General features: G+C 43.7%; 1 protein-coding gene across 1 annotated transcript in view; it reads right to left on the reverse strand.

Annotated features, from left to right (window-relative positions):
* Positions 1-15,978, reverse strand: part of NUP214 (nucleoporin 214) — a 3,229,616-nt gene that overhangs the window by 1,723,157 nt on the left and 1,490,481 nt on the right. The gene's annotated exons all lie outside the window — the stretch shown is intronic.

The raw sequence follows: 15,978 nt of genomic DNA on the forward strand, positions 1-15,978 counted from the left end.
GATGCTCTGGGCTTTTATCAATCATCTAGGTCAGAACAATATGCACCCAAGAAGGTTCAGGTAGGGGAAAAATAGGAGCCAAACTTGTAGTTATAATCTGGGTACAGAAGAAAGGCCAAAATGCAAGGAAGTGACTTTGTATGGGCAAAACTCTGTGAACCTTTAGGAAATGCTATGGGCTTACTGCACAGGAATGAGCAAGACCGGCATCTTTCATGTCAAAGGTTACCAACCTAGTGTTCTGCAAAGAAGACGACAAATGGGAACTGCCATGTCTTTTATGAGGCGAGTTACATTTGACAGACCTAAAATGCACCTCTGTAATATTCCTCCACCTCTGGTACCATGAAGAAGCCTTGAATACACTAGCTGAATGAATTACAACAATAAAATCTGCTGAATTACAGGAAGGGCTGCATGAAGCTGGCATTTTGTCGTTTCCGGGGCTGGTAATGACATCAGAAAGGATTAAAATTATTTGGCTAAGTGTGTAAGGACTATTTCCCTTATTAATTTGCCTGTAGTTCTAATACACCTCTTCTTCAAATACTGGCAGAGCCTTATAGGGATTAAGGATTTAGGACAGTAGGCAAATTATGACAAGCTGACTCAATCAGAGCTAGAAAGAATTTTTTTTTTGTTTTCCTCTGACAGTTGAGCACCTAGACTGCCATCCAGCCACTTAAGTGAGTTGATCCAGTTCATCCCTATAAAGCCCGCAATTAATGTGGCACATGCAATACCAAAGTGGGAATAGCTGTGCCAGACCCATTTTGGCACATGCATTCTTCCACACATACATCACTCAGGGTGCAATGTGAAGCATGCACAAGCAACCCTTTGCATGTGGCTGACCCATTGCTATTGAGGGCATTCACCCAGCCTGCACAACAGCATGGCAGACCCTACACAGCCTGCTCACCCAGCATATGGGTCACAAGTTAAACTCAGACTTTCTGACACACAGGCAAGGATTTCTCCATCTGCACCACAGAGCCAACCAGAAACCGAGGAAACTGCCTTTCATTTGAGAGGTTTGCTGTGTCTGCCATGTGCCTCGCTTTTACTGATGCTGCTGGCTTGCACTGAAAATGTCCACTTCGGCATATTGTTGCCCTGTGGGCTGCTTTGCAAAGGAGTCAATACAGTTGATGGTCAAATGAAATTTTCAGCGTATGTAAGAAACAGGGAATTATATATTTGTTTTATATCCACCAGTGTCTTCCCATTTTTTCTCCAGTTGCTTTAATAATTTCTGTAAGACAAGACAAAGTAAAAGTCCCTCACCCCCAAAGTGGCACCTACTGAATTAAATGAGCCGAATACCTTCAGGGAATGGCAAAATATCTTTAACTAGGTAGATCGAGTCAATTCTATGGGCTGAGGCAGCTGCCCTAAAGCTAAAATCTATACATTCATAACCATACTTTAGGTAGATTTGTCATTTTCTTAATGACTGAAGCACCAAGAATACCCTTGGCTATATTACCCACATGCTTAATTATTCTAATCTGTTCACAGGCTCATAGTTAAGTACTAGGCTATATTACCCACATGCTTAATCATTCCAATCTGTTCACAGGCTCATAGTTAAGTACTAGGCTATATTAGCCACATGCTTAATCACAGGCTCATAGTTAAGTACTAGGCTGTATTAGCCACATGCTTAATCACAGGCTCATAGTTAAGTACTAGGCTATATTACACCCACATGCTTAATCACGGGCTCATAGTTAAGTACTAGGCTATATTAGCCACATGCTTAATCACAGGCTCATAGTTAAGTACTAGGCTATATTACCCACATGCTTAATCACAAGCTCATAGTTAAGTACTAGGCTATATTAGCCACATGCTTAATCACGGGCTCATAGTTAAGTACTAGGCTATATTAGCCACATGCTTAATCACAGGCTCATAGTTAAGTACTAGGCTATATTACCCACATGCTTAATCACAGGCTCATAGTTAAGTACTAGGCTATATTAGCCACATGCTTAATCACAGGCTCATAGTTAAGTACTAGGCTATATTACCCACATGCTTAATCACAAGCTCATAGTTAAGTACTAGGCTATATTAGCCAGATGCTTAATCACAGGCTCATAGTTAAGTACTAGGCTATATTAGCCACATGCTTAATCACAGGCTCATAGTTAAGTACTAGGCTATATTACCCACATGCTTAATCACGGGCTCATAGTTAAGTACTAGGCTATATTAGCCACATGCTTAATCACAGGCTCATAGTTAAGTACTAGGCTATATTACCCACATGCTTAATCACAAGCTCATAGTTAAGTACTAGGCTATATTAGCCACATGCTTAATCATAGGCTCATAGTTAAGTACTAGGCTATATTAGCCACATGCTTAATCACAGGCTCATAGTTAAGTACTAGGCTGTATTAGCCACATGCTTAATCACAGGCTCATAGTTAAGTACTAGATTAGCTGTCCCTGTGTTCTAATCTGTTCACAGGCTCATAGTTAAGTACTAGATTAGCTGCCCCTGCAGGCCATTTTAAGCCTAGCCAATTCCATTTTTGTGCTTGAAATAACCTACGTCATTTGGTTACAGATTAGCCTGCCCCATCCCATGGTCAATAATCACACATTACCCCTAATGAGAATAACTAGAATCATACCGTAGTTAATTTGAGGGGACCCATGCATGGGATAATGCATTTAGGAGCTGTCTCTGTCCATTAGTAGTGCAGGGGGCAGTCTTAGGGTAAATTTTATGTTTCCATCCACAGATCTAAACAGTGCTTGAATATGGACAGGGATGAACTTTGTTTTACGTGGACTGGGAAGTCTGTTCCACAGCAGCAGTATCCTCCATGAGATACACCTGCCACTCCAAACCAGTGTGTTCATGTTACAGAACAGGTTTAGACCCCTGAACAGAGTATTTCTGATGTTGTTTGACTTGTTGATGTGCAGAATCCATCAGTAATGGGTTGGAGGGCGCTTTGTATGCCAGACAAAGGTCACCTCTTAGCAGTCTGTAGGACACACAGTATAGTGACAGGGCTTTGAGTTAGTCTATGTAGGACATGTTGTTTAGGCCTTGCATCCTTTTAGTAAGGTATCTCTCTCTGGGTGTTCCAGTCGTTGCATGTGTCTTGACAGATACATTACAAAGGGGCATTATATTAAATGACTGGCCTAATGAGAACTTAGTAAAGGGTATAATGGCATCCCTAGACCTATGTCTATAAAAAGGACAACTAATTACATGGCCTTTGTACGGAAATTCACATTGCTAATTAACCATATGACGTCTGCAAGGACTCTCTGAGGTAGATGGCAGAGAATCAGTTTCCAAAGAAGACAATGAGAAAGTATTCTGAAAAGAATCATTAGTGGAGGATAATACTAGCACACTGGACCCTACCAGCTTCAAAATGTTGGCTTACCTTAGGGAAGGATAAGGGTTTAGAAGGCCAGTTAGACTGCTATTTTATGAGGTTAAATGTACCACCCTACAAATCCTCATCAGTGGAAGGGAGCCAAAGACAACAGTGTATTAATTTCCCAGTATCCATATAAAGGTCAGGGGTGATCCAGTCCTATCTGGATAAGCTATGGCCTAATCATCTTTGTCTGAAATGGATGAATGAGAAGAGAAAAGTAACCTTTTTTTTCTCCTTTTAACCCCTGAAGTAGAAGGTCTGGGAAATGGCAAAACCACCCATGCTTGTTTCACCACAAAGAAATACTTCTGGGCAAATCTGACAGGAATTAGAAGTTATGGACTTACCATAACTCAGCTACTGTGTTGACCATTTTCATTCTTCCTCAAGAGATGGGTTTGGATCTGACTCGGCCACACACCAAAGACTAAGATCGTAATCTCGAGATCCTCCCTCTACCCATAATGGCCTGTTCTCCCCCAACTCCTCAGATCAAGTTTGCTGTGCAATCTCCCGCAGTTATAAGAGAGACAGGATATACAAGAAAACTTAAGGCCTAGAGCTGGAACTAACAGGTTCCAAAACAGTCTACGAGGTACTTCTAGAACAGACAAGGCTGGGGGATAGATGGAAGGGAAAGTGAGGAAGAATGAAAATGGACAACACAGATGCCAAGTTATGGGGAATACATACTTCTAAATCTCCAAAGCAAGAAGGTTCCAGGTACCAAATGAAACCAAATAACCAAGCTGAAGTACCCAGGAAAGGAACAGCCAGCACTAGATCTGATGTTTTAATAAAGCCAAATAAACCAGAAACACAGTTCTGGTTTATTTGGCTTTATTAAAACATCAGACCTTTCTAAGGCTGGCTGTTCCTTTCCTGGGTACTTCAGCTTGATAATTCTAAATTATGATAATAATGATAATAATAATGATAAATATGATAATAATGATAAATTCTAAAGCTGATGTCATCCCTTTTCATTCTTCTTCACAGATGGGACAAAATCCTCAGCTAGGTAGTCTTTGGGATGCCCTCAGGGAATGACATGCCGGAGCACTGATGAACCAAAGGGAGCTCTGCTTCTAGAGACAATATTCAATTTGTAATGAGTAACAAAGGTGCGAGTCTTAGACCAAATGGCTGCAGTACAGGTGATCATAGTAACTCTAATCCTTTCTGAGAATAGAGAAATAAGATGCACTCAGTAATCCATTTGGCAAGAGTGAGTTTAGACACTGCCTGGCTCAGGCAACTAGTATAAAAGGATACAAAGAGCTGATCAGATTTCCTTGAAGTTCTTTGCTCTGTGAAGGTAAAAACGATTGTCTGTGCACATCAGTAGGTGAAGCAGATATTCCCCCTTATTTGTAAAGCTGGGAAAGAAGACTGGTAAATTGTATGAACTGATTGATGTTGGTCTCTGTAGCCACTTCAGGAAAGAAGGACTGGTCTGTAAGAATACTCTGTCCTTATGAAAGATGGTGTAAGAGGCTTAGCTGAAAAGACCTGGAGCTCAGAAATTCTTTTTGCTGAAGTAATAGCTACTAAAAAGATGATTTTCCAGAGCAGAAATTTCATATTGCATTTGCCTGCTAGTACAAAGGGTTTCGAAGTTAAAACTTAAAAGCACCACAGTGAGGTCCCAAGGAGGAGAAGGATCTTTTATTGGGTGTCTGAGCAGAAAGATATCCTTCATGAAGGCTTTACAAAATCTGGTCATAGGGAGAGAAAAGGATTTATTTCCAGAACGGAAATTAGAGATCACTGCTAATTGAAGTTTAACGGAAGAAGAAATAGCCCCCTCCTTAAATAAAGTTGTACGGAAAAGAAGAATGGTCAAGACAGGAGCTGAAAAGGGATCGATATTCTGACTGGAAGCACAGACAGAAAATCTTTTCCATTTGCTCCTGTAAACTTTCTTGGTAGAAGCCTTCTGGGAGGCCAAAATAATCTCACAAACTGGGGAAGAAAGCCTGCACTGTCTAATTATCACTAGAAGTGAAGAAGCCACGTGGTTAGTTTGAGATTACGGAGACTGGGATGTTCAATTTGGGATGGATGGGACAGGAGATTCTGAGTGGGTCCCAGTACCCATGGGGGATACTTCAAGTGAGACCAGAGGAAGGGGAACCATACTCGTCGAGGCCAGAAGGGGGCAATGAGGATGTCTGAGGACTTCAGCCTGCTTACTTTCTGTAAGAACTTCGGAATTCGAGGAAGAGGAGGATAAGCAAACAGGAGACCCAGGGGCTAATTGTGTAGCACAGCATCCCTCGGCGACTCCCCTGGGGGGGGGGGGGGGGATAAGAGAGAAATACTTGCTGCACTTGTTGAGGGGTGAGGCAAATAGGTCGCAGCAAGGCTGGCCCCATTGGCTGAAGATCATATTTGCTACCGAGTGATTGACAGACCACTCATGAGGCATCAGAATGGATCTGCTGAGCCTGTCTGCTAGCTTGCTGGTTTTCCACAGGATGTGCGTTGTAATGAGAAAGTGGCCTGAAAGTGATCACCCATTCCCCAACTCTCATGGCCACTCTGCACAGGAAGTCAAATCGGGTTCCTCTTTGCTTGTTGATATACCAGACTACTGGCATGTCTGTATGAACTGCAATCATCCCTAGAGGTAGAACCTCTTGAAATGCTTGCAACGCTCGAAGGAATGCTCTCATCTCTGGAACACTGACATGCTACTTGGTCTCCAGAGGGGACCGTGTGTCTTGGACCATCTTCCCCAAGAAATACCCCCCACCCCTACCCCAGTAGGGAAGCATCCGTGGTCACAGTGGCAACTGGAGGCGGAAGGAAAAGAGGTCTGCCCAGAAACAGATCGGACTGAATCCATCGCAGAATATGACATTTGCTGACTGGGGCTGGTAAAGAATGGACCAGTGCACTGCCAATGTCCATTGAAGGATGCACATAAAGAACCTTGCTAGTGGGACTCGAAATATGGCAGCAGACAGAGACCCCAGAGCTTGAAGCACTAACTGGGATGGAGGAGATGGGTGGGAATAGTATGGCCTGAACTTGAAGTCTCTCAGATGTGGTGAAGTGGTGCAGCAGGGAAGCCATCTGCATTGTAGTATTCAAGAAGGTTCCTATGAATTTCAAGGTCTGAACTGGAGCTAGGTTTGACCTGGTAAGATTTATCAAGATGCCTCAGTTGCTGGAAATCTAGAGCTAGTCCCTGGCTAGTAGAAGCTGACACTTGGATGGGGCGGTGAGGAGCCAATTACTGGGATATGGAAACACCCAGAATCCTTTGAGTCTCAAGTGAGCTGTCACTACTTGCCATGGATTTGGTAAACATCCTGCGGGCTGTGGTGAGTCCGAAGGGCAGTCCCATGAATTGGTAATGATTGGCTCCCAGCTGAAAGTGCAGATGTCTCCTGGATCGCCTGTCTAGTTTTATGTGATTGTATGCATCCTGGATATCTACAGAGCACATCCAATCGCACTTGTGCAGAAGTGGCAGAATGGACTGAACCATGGCCATTCTGAACTTTGTCTTCTTTACAAACTGGTTTAAGTTGCTTAGATCCAAATTGGGTCTTAGGTCCCCAGTTTACTTTGGCACCAAAAAAGTAGGAGTAGGTTCCGAATCCTATTTGGTCGGGTGGGACCTCTTGGATGACTTTTTTGTAGCAGCTTTTGTACCTCTTGAGCTGCATCTTCCATTTGATTGGGTGATACATCTGGAAGTTTATTTTTCTGGACAAGGGGAGAAAGGGAAAATTTTATGTAGTAACTTCTGGATATGATTCTTAGCATCCAGGAGTTTTTTGTGATTTCTGTCCAGGCATCTAGGTACAAAGAAAAATGACCCATGACTGCCTGCAGAGGCAGACAGTTGGGCAACGCTTCAGAAGCACTGATAGGGTCCATCACAAAAAGAATCTGTGAAGCCCTGATTTTGTGGACCTCCTCTGCCTTGGGGGCAACGTCTTCCATTGAAGGTTCCTCCTCTGCCTCAGGAGGAATTATCCCTGCACAAATCCTGGAAAGGTCCCTGAGATTTTCGGAACCACATCTTCTTACCATCTCATTGGTTTCTACAGAAAGTCTGTTGAGGGGTAGACAAGTTGATCCCTATATGGCAGGCAGAGTCTTTCCTTCTTGTTTGCTGTGGATGAGTGCATCTTTAGCTGATGGCCTGAACAAGGAAGAGCCAAAGGGGGCTTTGGCAAAGGATGCACTGAAGGGTTCCCTAAAGTCGCATAGCCTCATCCAGGTATGTCTCCTAATGGCTATGCCTGAACAGGCAGCATACCTCTCAACCTCCAGAGTAAGAAATCTGGACAGAGCCATCAATAAAAGTGGGACAAAAGCCCAAAAATAGGGACAATTAATATTGTTCTTACAAATTTAGAAAGTTGACAGAATAGCAGTTTTTGCAGTAGCATGAATCTTCTGAAGGATATAAAGTGTAAAACTCAAACGTCTGTCATTAATTACGAACTTCAATCTTTAATGATTTACCACTAATTTGCCAGAAACAGAATTTTATGAAAAATGGACCAAAAATATGACGCTAAAATCTGGATATTCTGCAAAAATCTGTACGGTTGAGAGGTATGACTGGCAGCTCATGAGGCATCCTCTGCTGCATGGGAGATTAGCCTCATTTTTGTATTAGTAATGGACTGTAGAGTAGAAAGTTGCAAAGAAAAGCTTTTTTCTGATCCTCTGCAGACATGGTCTCCGAGAATATTTTGAAAGCTCCTTTGTCAAATCTCCCTGTAGCTGAGTAAAATGTGTCAGGTAGTTTACCGGCCTCAGTGCGAATGCAGCTGAGGTATACATTCACTTTCCAAATATGTCCACTGCTCTGGACTCCCTGAACTTTTGCTCTCATCCAAAAGTCCATAGTCCAATTGCTGGAAGCCCACAGCTTGAACATCAGGGTACTGAATGAATACCCGAGTCACTTTTTGGACATCTACCATCTACCCACACCCAGGAATTGGGTCCCCAGACATCAGCGCTGCAGGAGGAAAATCAGATTATGGAGTGCACGAAGACCAAAGGACATCTGACCATTCAATGGAAGGCAGAGGAAGGGTTTTGATGGCCCAGACCACAGACACAAGCTTTGTTAAATTATACAGCACTACAAGGCATCCGGTGCAAAGGCCTTGTTACATTATACAGCACTCAACATTACATGCCAGCTTTTATCACGCACCATTTTTGTGTCTGTAGCCGTCTGCTTAGTGGCTGCTTGTTCACAAAGAACCTGCTGCACAACAAACAATATCTGCACAGGGAGCTAGAAGACATCAAGTAGATACCCTCCTGTGGTGATGGGAATCTAGACTGCACAACCTCATTCACCAAATCAGGTCTGTATCTCTTAGAAAATACTTCCTTCTCTAATGTGGTGCCTTATGGAAATGACATCATCTAAACATGTTAAGTTAATGCACACCCACTCTTCTCCCCATTTCTTGAACTTCTTTGGAGATTTAGAAGAAAAAGACGGCAAAAAAAACAGACAGGAATACCAACAAAAATAGAAGACTTTCAGCGTCTAATAAAATCGGTTAAAAAGCCTTTCAAAAAATGTTGCACAAGTTTCAGAAAGTACGAGCGAGCACAGGATAATCAGGATGAATGATAGTTATGTTAGCAAATTACCACAAATGTAGATATTAGAGCAGATTCATTGTTGCAGTCCTCATATTTCAAATATTCTGCAAGCAGGTAACCCATAGCCAACCTCACTTCCAATGCTTTACCTACCTACTGAGAACAGAAGTACAGGAGTGGTACAAAGTGTGCATCGGTCAATGCTATCTTCAAATCTTTCCCACAGAAATGCCAGAAAATAGACAGCTGTGACAGAACTCTACTGGACTAAATAGTACAGCCCCAGCTGTTCCATGTCCACCAGAAAGAACCCCAATTCCTCCTCTCCAAGAAGAAGACAATGGGTGCCCACTAGGAAGGCAACTACTGCAAAAGTACAACCGTGTAGAGGAATTGTTATAATTTAGATGTTCAAGTAACTCAGTATTGCAGTACTGAATCTTAGGACTTCATGTCGTGCAGAAGCTCAAATTTCGACCAGAATACCAGAGTCACTCACCATCCCCCTAGCAAACTGACATCCTTGGCCATCCCAACATTGGAGGGGGGGGGACACATGTCAGATAACACCATCTTAACACTGTTCTTGTCAGAGTCCCTAGCAGTCCAATGGTCCTCAGGTGGCGCACAACCTGTCCAACCAGACCTACAGAAAGCAAAAATGGACTCCAAGATAAAAAAAAAAAGAGAGAAGTGAAAGAGGTTGTTAAAGAGCACTGCAACATTGTTCTACTCAAACCATCTGCAATTATGTAAAAGAACTGTACTATGTTCACTGTAGTCAATGCTGCAGTACTAACAGGTGGACTCTAAAGCTTCTTATTGGGGAAGCAGGAAAAGGGTTTAGTTCATGGACAGCAGGCTCTGCAGGATGGCAGAAAAACTCATTCTACCCCTAGAAATGGCTCCAGGATTGTACACGTTTGTGAAGGTGCATACAGAGGACCAGGTGGGTGCATCTAATACAGTCTGAGCAGGAGCTGCCTGCATAAATGCTACAGTTGCAGCTTCTGCCTTGGTGGGATTGGCTCTAACACTGGCTAGGGGTTGCGTGCCATGCTGGGACAGTTGCAGCTTCTGCCTTAGTGGGATCGGCTCTAACACTGGCTAGGGGTTGCGTGCCATGCTGGGACAGTTGCAGCTTCTGCCTTAGTGGGATCGGCTCCAACACTGGCTAGGGGTTGCGTGCCATGCTGGGACAGTTGCAGCTTCTGCCTTGGTGGGATTGGCTCTAACACTGGCTAGGGGTTGCGTGCCATGCTGGGACAGTTGCAGCTTCTGCCTTAGTGGGATCGGCTCTAACACTGGCTAGGGGTTGCGTGCCATGCTGGGACAGTTGCAGCTTCTGCCTTGGTGGGATTGGCTCTAACACTGGCTAGGGGTTGCATGCCATGCTGGGACAGTTGCAGCTTCTGCCTTGGTGGGATTGGGTCTAACACTGGCTAGGGGTTGTGTGCCATGCTGGCAGTAAAAAGGAAATGAAGCTCACAATCCATTTGGAAAGCAGTTACTTGCCTACTGGTTTTCCTTGTTTACCTTCTGCAAAGGCCAGTAACAGCTGGTCTGTCTGGAAAATATTTCCTGAGGAGATGGGAAGCAGAATTTTGGTTGTCTGTGTACAGCCAGGGAATACAGTACTCTTTTTCCTTGTTTTGAGAGTTTGGGAAGAACACAGTGAGAAAGATGACCTAATTCAGAGAAATCTCTGACACCAGTTTGAGCATAATAGAGAGGCTGGTTCTCATGGTAATTCTGTCTCTATGAAAAAACTTCGAATGGCTCCTTGTACATTAGGGCTTGCAAATCAGAGAAGCTCACTGTGGAGACGAGTGCTAGCAGCAAAGCAGAATTATATCTACGCAGTTTGATTGGGCTGAAGCCACTAGTTCAAAGGAGGGGTAGCGTAATATTCAAACATGTAATTCATATCCCAGGAGTTTGCTGGTTACCATCTGGATGGTCTGAGGTGCACTAATCCCTTCATAGGTAGGTATTAGGCTATCGGCCCAAGGGCCTACGAAAGCCTAGCCAGCAAGGTTCCATAGCTTACGCCACCCAAGAAAGTAATTTTCCTGTGCCACTGTCCAGCAGAGACACAGAAGTGATCCCCGGGGTGTATTTCCTATTTCCCATCCACTCAAGATTTTTCTTGAAGAGTGCTAATGAAGAACTTTGCTTGACATAGATGGGTAGCTTGTTCCAGAGTATAGGAAGTCTCTGGGACAGGAATCTATCCCTCCAGCATGTCCTGTTTATTGTGGTGACAAGGTTTAGGTCCCTAGAGCGTGTAGCTCGGAGGGATTGGGATTTCTTTAGGTGTAGCATGTCCAACAGCTCTGGGTTTGACATAGCTTTGTATGTTAGGCAGAGATCACCTCGGAGTAGGCTGGAGTTTTTTGAGGTGGTCAGCGTAGGGCATTTGTTTGAGGCCAGTAATCCTCTTTGTGAGGTACTTCTGTGGCCTTTCCAGCTGCTGCAGATGTCTTGTGAGGTACATTCCAAAAGGGGCGTTGTACTCTATAACAGGTCTAATGAGTGACGAGTAGAGGGGAACAATTACCTCTTTTTTCTCGGATGAGAACCCTTTTATGATGGTGTGTGCCACGCAGAAGGACTTCCTGACTACAGTGGCAATGTGACTATCAAAGGACAGACTACGGTCCACCTGGGTCCCAAGGTCTCATCATGCACTCAATGTTAAGTAGATTGCTGCCTATGTGGTAGGTCATGGGTACAGAGTTTGAGGATTGTTTTGTGTGAGAGCTGAGCATAAATTAGGGTGGACATGGGCAGGCAGTGCAGAGATAGCAGAAGCATTTACCTTATGCTATAAAAGGACAGTCCTTGCATGTAGAGAAGGGCAGGGATTCGTGGACCTGTTGCAAATGTATCTGAATGGATAAACCACCATCAGTCTTGGAGAACCTTTTCCACTTGGCTGCAAAGGACTTCCTGGTACTCTTTCTTAGCCTCTTTCAAAATAGATAGGAAGCTCTGTGAATCTAAAAGTTTGGCCTTAATGTCCTCAGGTAAAGCCTGCAAAAGTGGAACCAGGAATGTCTCCATATGACTGAACAAGATGCAGCTGCCCTAGAGGAGCATCCGCTGCATTTAATGGAAGGGTAGGCTATCAGAGAGTCAAAACATAGTAGAGAGAATGAGCAGAAGTCTTACTGTCCAAATCAAGCAAGTCAGAAGACAGAAGACCCAAGACGTATCTAGTCATGTAGGTCTGATAAATTGTCTCTAAAAGCCAAAGTAGCAAAAGTATACGCTTTCTCCCCCCATATCTCTCTACTGCATGGCTGTCCTCGTCAGAAGGCAAAAGCCTGGAGGAGGAATGCAGATTAGATGGCTTATCTCTGGACATGGAAACCACTACAAGATCAGATAAACTTTTACACAAGTATTTATGACCCTTGCGTAACTTATAAAATCTGTCTGGCTTCTTACGTGCTAGATGTTGAGTGTCAGAAGCCTGACAAGCTACTGGAAATGTGTCCAAGGCAGCTAAGACTGGAGGGACTGCAGAATGTCTGGGTGAGTCCATCTGCAAAAGTTCATAATACCTCTTTTAAACTTGGAAACAGTCCCGCTTAAAATGTTCCAGCATACAAACCACTGTACCCACAAAGGATAATTCCTCAAAGGAGATTCAGGGGACAAAGAATCCTCTTCTTCAGATCCCAAGGCCAAAGGTGAGTGTATTTGTGAGGAACAGGCTAAGGATTCTTCACCAGAATCCAAGTCATCATCAGAAGAAGCAGAATCCCTAGGTCTCGGAGACAGAGACAACGACCAAGGAGCAGCAAAGACATAAGGCAATAAACAGCCCTTCGGTAAAGTCCTGTCACTCATCCTTAGCTACAGAAGACACATATTTATCTTTATGGCTCTTTTTTTTAAAGGAACATCTCCTTTAACAATTCTAGGAGGTTCAGATACCTACCTAGATTCAACGAGGGTACCAGGCACATTTTCCCCCAAATAAAATTCAAGGAATCTCCTAGGACCTTCAGATAGAATCAGCTGTGGTTCTCCTTCTAAATCTGTATCAGATGTATGCACAGTTCAGTGAATGTGTGGATAGACAGCTTTGTGTCCACCTCCAACTAGGCTACAGCTGAGAGAACTAGCATCAGCACCGACCAGTCCTTAAGTTTTTCATCCAACCCGAAGGATATAGTGGGTGGAAGCTGGACAGCAGTTGATTCAGTATGTGCTCTTTTAGCTTTTTTCTTAAGAGGTGGCTAAACTTCAGGGAGGGTGGATTCAGCTATGGTACCGTGTCAAAAGCTTCAGATGTTGATTTTCTATATAAATAAAAATGTAATACAGATGGCTGTAGAGGGTCTTATGGACAAAAGCCTGACATCCATCACACAGAGTATGGTCGTGCGTAGCACCCAAACAAAAAAAGACATTTCTCGTTTAAGTCTTTATGGGGACTCTGCCTCCCACACGCACATTATGCCTTTGGGGACGACATGAAAACAAACTGCAAGGAGGAGAAAAGAAAAGAACCCCCAACAGGGCACTTATCTGTATGAAGCAAGGTAAGTGAAGCAGCTTGGTGAATGGTATAGACAGAATTCAGAAATAGCATCTGGAATGGCAGCAAAAACGTTGTGAGGATTAGGAGTCTGTGCATCACACGTGTACCTTACACTTGGAACAAAAGTCTGACAGGACTCCAGCAAAGTGTAAAGGCTTTCATATGCTGCCTGCACATTAACCTATCCTTGGCAGGATGTCCAGAGTATAAACAATACCACAACAGTGACAAAGGACATCAAATAATATTAACTGAAATCCCTTCTTCTGAAATTCATGCACTCATTTCAGGAAGAAGCAGGACTGGAAATTTAAGACCTGGATATGAAAGCCTCCTTGCTTCCTTGTTTTCTGCCTTAGCAAGAAAACAGGAAAATGGACAGACTGGTTTATTGACAAGTCTGAAACACTAAGCCATAAGGGACACCAAGCATTGTCCAAGACCAGGTTTGATACCGATAGGGACCTGAAGCTCAGAGATTCTGTAAGCAAAGTGATGCCTACCAGGGAAAACATTTCCTAATAAATGAACTATGCCTCTGAGCCAGTGTGCTCAAACAGTGCATAAACAATCTTATCAATCACAAAATAAATGTACAGTGGCTCAAACTGGATTTTTAACCTGCATCAGCGGCTTAAAGAGATAAAGCCCCGACTATGACACAGACGGGTGCCTGATGGTGCCATAGCAGAGCATGGGCATGCCCATTCTTGGGGGGAAGGTGGATTTGTGACTGCTCTTAGCTACAGCTCCGAGTCATGACTCTATCCTTACCCTCCAACAGGGATAGAGTCGCCATTGGGTCAGTGTAGGGATGATATGGGTGTGGCCACCCAAACCTTGACAGGTGTGTGTGTGTGTGTTGGAGCAAGACACAAACTGTTGGGAGGGACACATGTTCCATACATTGGCTTTATGTGTCCATGTCACCACCCAAAAGGAGGGGTAAGGGCCATTCATACAAAATGTTCTCATGACTGGGATACTGGCAAGAAAATGAAACTCACAGATGTTTTCTTGGATGATAACCCCAGTGGTCAGCATTTGCCTCAGGAGATCTACTGGCACATAAAAAAATGGCCTAGGGAACAAATGGTCACAAGTCTGACATGAGAAGACTCTATGGCAGACAGAGGGCCATCCAAGACCTAAAAACAAACAAAAAAGGGCATTTTCAAAGGAGAAAAAAAAACGGCTGCAGACCCCCTCCAGGAATAGTTTGATCAGTCACTTCTAGATCTAAATCCTGTCCTCCATAAAGTCAGGATGGACAGAAACAGAATGTTGGCTAGCTGGCAATGAAATACATGAGATTCAAATAATACAAGAATTTAAAGGTTGGTCAGAAATGGTGTAGAGTGAGGAAACCCATCCATCCATTTGGGCAATACCTTTCAGTTGGAACACTAGCTGTCAGGTATAAGATCTGGACACCATGAATGGGATATTAGGAAAGACTAAACCTGGAAGGCACATTCTACAGTGGATCCAGCTGTTACCCACATTAAGGAGACATTCTGTGGCTTTGTGAGGAAGATTGCTTGTACCACCAAGAATCTCAAGAGCCTGTAACCTCATAATTCCCAAATGCTAGGGAGGACCTGCAGGAAGTTTGGTTTTCTTTATTACACTGTGCAATAATTCAGAGCATGGGCTGAGCAGAGACAAGGATTTCCCTTTTTATGGAAAATGGGCCGTGCATATTGTATAGCTCCTCCTTGTCCTACTGCACAGAGCATTACAGAATGAGAACATTTGCCTCAGAGGCAAACAAACTGATTGCCAGGCTGCCCCAATCTGAAGATGAACGGACAAAAAAGGACTCCCAATTCTCAGACCAAGTAAAGTTTTGAAAGAACAGCTCAAACAATCATGCAGTACATTCCTACTTACAAGGGTATTAACACTTGAAAGCAAAATGTACTTGTTAGGGGCCCAATACAAGATTTATTACTCTGCTTTTTTATGTACCACATGACCGAACGTTTGACAGAATGAACAAGGAACAAAACCAAATTCAGTTTATCCTCCAAGACTGCCATGGCTGGGAAGGCTCTTCAACTCCAATGGGTTTATGTGGATCAGTGTATGTGCTGGGGGAGGGGGGGCACCACTTCAGCTATGAAGAAGCTGTGAGACACCCCATGCCCTACCACTGAAGCATCTTTAGTACGAAAATGTAAGGGGTATGACTCAGGTAGCAAATACCCACTCACTAAGTTTGATGGAAAATGCTCACTATGCCGGAAAAGAACAGAGGGGTCCCAAGGCCAATGCCAAAATATCTCTGAGCACACATGGACTCTAAAAGAAAAGTACAGTTTTGTACCTACCATAAATGTAGATGTTCGAAGATCTACATTGCTGCAGTCCTTACACTTGGGTAGTCAGCTGTCCTCGGTCGGC

This window comes from Protopterus annectens, chromosome 16.part0, assembly GCF_019279795.1.
Source record: "Protopterus annectens isolate FY-2018-M chromosome 16.part0, PAN1.0, whole genome shotgun sequence".
NCBI lineage: Eukaryota > Metazoa > Chordata > Ceratodontiformes > Protopteridae > Protopterus > Protopterus annectens.